The sequence below is a fragment of the Octopus bimaculoides genome, chromosome 11 (assembly GCF_001194135.2).
Source record: "Octopus bimaculoides isolate UCB-OBI-ISO-001 chromosome 11, ASM119413v2, whole genome shotgun sequence".
Classification (NCBI taxonomy): Eukaryota; Metazoa; Mollusca; class Cephalopoda; order Octopoda; family Octopodidae; genus Octopus; species Octopus bimaculoides.
Genome location: NC_068991.1, coordinates 64929285 through 64931889, shown reverse-complemented (window position 1 = coordinate 64931889; position 2605 = coordinate 64929285).

The following is a 2605-nucleotide window of genomic DNA, read 5'->3' as shown; positions in this document are numbered from 1 at the left end:
ATATATGTATACAGAGCTGAGTGTAAGCTCGTTAGTCCGTTTATCATTAATTAACGCAGTTAACATTTTCGTTAAAGATTTAACATTTAAGTCAACTTTGAAAATCATTATCGGATTAATTAACTCCCGTTACATTTAACTCAAGTCCGTTAACCCCAAAATTTCATAACAGTCGGTAAGCGTTTAAAAGTTTCTATTGGTTTCAGATTGTCTTAGCATATTTGATAATGTATGCGTCATTAAGGCGGCGAGACGGTAGAAACGATAGCAGGCCAGACGAAATGCTTAGCGGTATTTCATGTGTCTTTATGTTCTGAATTCAAATTCCGCCGAGGTCGACTTTGCTTTTCATCCTTTCAGGGTCGATAAATTAAGAACCAGTTGCGTACTGAGGTCGATCTAATTGACTGGCCTCTTCCCCGAAAATTTCGGACCATGTGCCTGGAGTAGAAACGAATATTGTACTCGTCATTCTTTCAACCCCGATATAACACCACTTATCACTATAAATAACTTGTAGGATCTCGTTTGGCCCTGCCTGGGTTTGAAACCAAATCCACCCACTTGTAGCTTACAACGACAGCGGGAAATTTCTTTGTTCTGTCAAGAGGGAACAGTAATTAAATTAAATTATGTACATAGCGTGTTTTTAATTTTTTTAATTTTCATTTTTACGACCACTTTATCAATAGATTTTTTTTTTTAGTTTAATGCTAATATTGTGTTTCATTTGAGTTATTTTACCCTTTTCTGGCTCTAAAAGCTTTTAAAAAAAACCCAAAAGGGGCCAAAACTATGAAATCAGCCTTTTTTAGTCCCAATAAAATTTAAAACTATAAAATCAGCATTTTTTAACTCTAAAGCAAAAACGAAAAAACTGATTTTATAGTTTTGGCTCGTTTTAACCCTTTAGTGTTTAAACCGGCCAAAACCTGTTGTATCTAATTCCCCCACGAAATCTTTTAAAAAATAATCAAATCAGGTTAGTGAATTCTCGTACCTTTGAGATAATGTGGAGGCTTTTCTTCCAGAAACCACAGAACTGGGAGAAAAGCAAAATTAATTGAGGTGGATGTCAAAAGAGAAAATATTGACTTTCATAAAGAGGAAAAAATAAATGGAAGGAAAGAAGTTGGTAAATATTTCGGTGTGAACGCAAATAGCTGTAACGTGGTAGCAGAGCATGCTAGAAATAGCAGCCAAATCTGTCCTTTGCTGGAAAAAGGAGCCGTTTACGCGAGATTTCGATGTCACATTCATTGAAAGTGTGCGAAATAACCTGGAAAGAAAAAAAAAAAAGACCTGCAAAACAAAACTCACTTGGTTGGAGACTTCCAGATCCCCACTACCTCTCTCACCCTTCTTTTCCTGAAAAAAAAAGTGGCTTGCGGCGGTTTGGAGGTCAGGTACTTTGAATGCACCCGAAAAAACCGTGGAAAAAATTATTCCATACCGAGGTACGAAATATTTACCGAAAGAATAAAATCTTGTACCGATTATACCTGTAATTTAATTAATTCAAATTAATGTACATCATCTTGAAAATTGACAAAATATTTGTCGGTTGCTATCTAGGATTAATTTTAGTAAGAAATCAAACAGGTAAGATACATTAATAGTTTCAATTTTAGTGTTGAGCCATAATGTCATTGCTTTTACATCTTTTAATTAAATTTACACTTTTAATTAGATTTACCTGCCCATAAAAGTCAAGTTTAGTCAGCAAGATCAGCTAAAATTACATAATTATTGGCATATAAAGCACCCTCTGAGAAAATTTCAAATCAGCATGTAGCAAATTTACAAAGTTACAAGCAAATATTGTGGGCACTTCCCTTAAACCTGAATAATTCAAAATATCGTGAACAAACAAGCATTTCAATTGACAGATTAATATGAACAGTAAAGATGTTTTTAGTTCGACACCTAATTTCAAGAAAATAATTACTCATAAAACTGCACAGCATAGTGAAGCCGGCTGTTCTTGCAGACATAAAGACCAGTATCCGATTAATGGTGAGTGTTTGAGTGAGCATGGCCACAGTCACATGATTGAAACAAGTAAAAGAGAGAAAAAGAGAGTATAGGAATTTTACTAAGTATCAAAAACATCGTAGTATTTGAATCCCGAGCGACGCCGATTACTTCTGCTAGTATAATATATATTAATCCACTTACATCATGCGCATAATTATTGATACTTTGTGTTGTTTTGCGATCATACAACCAGCCAGGCTCTTGTTATCAGTCCATTCTTAAATTCACCCTATAGGGCCAGCATAGTGAGCAAACAAACACATCGACAGACACTTAGATGTAACAATTGAAATAAAGGAGTACTAAGTCAATGCCCATTTTCATTTCTATTATAATTAGTGTGTTCTTTGTATTACGCCATAGCCTACCCTCGAATATGGTCGACGAGTGCGGAAAAGCAACGGTGGGAATGTAATACAATTAACATTAGATCCGAAACGTAAATGGTTTGACTGTCGCAGGTCAAATCGTGTATTCAATTCTATACATACAGAGAGGGAACCGAAGGATCTTAGCAAGCCGAACCCTTGAAACGGGGAGCGCAATTGGCTGATCACACACACACACA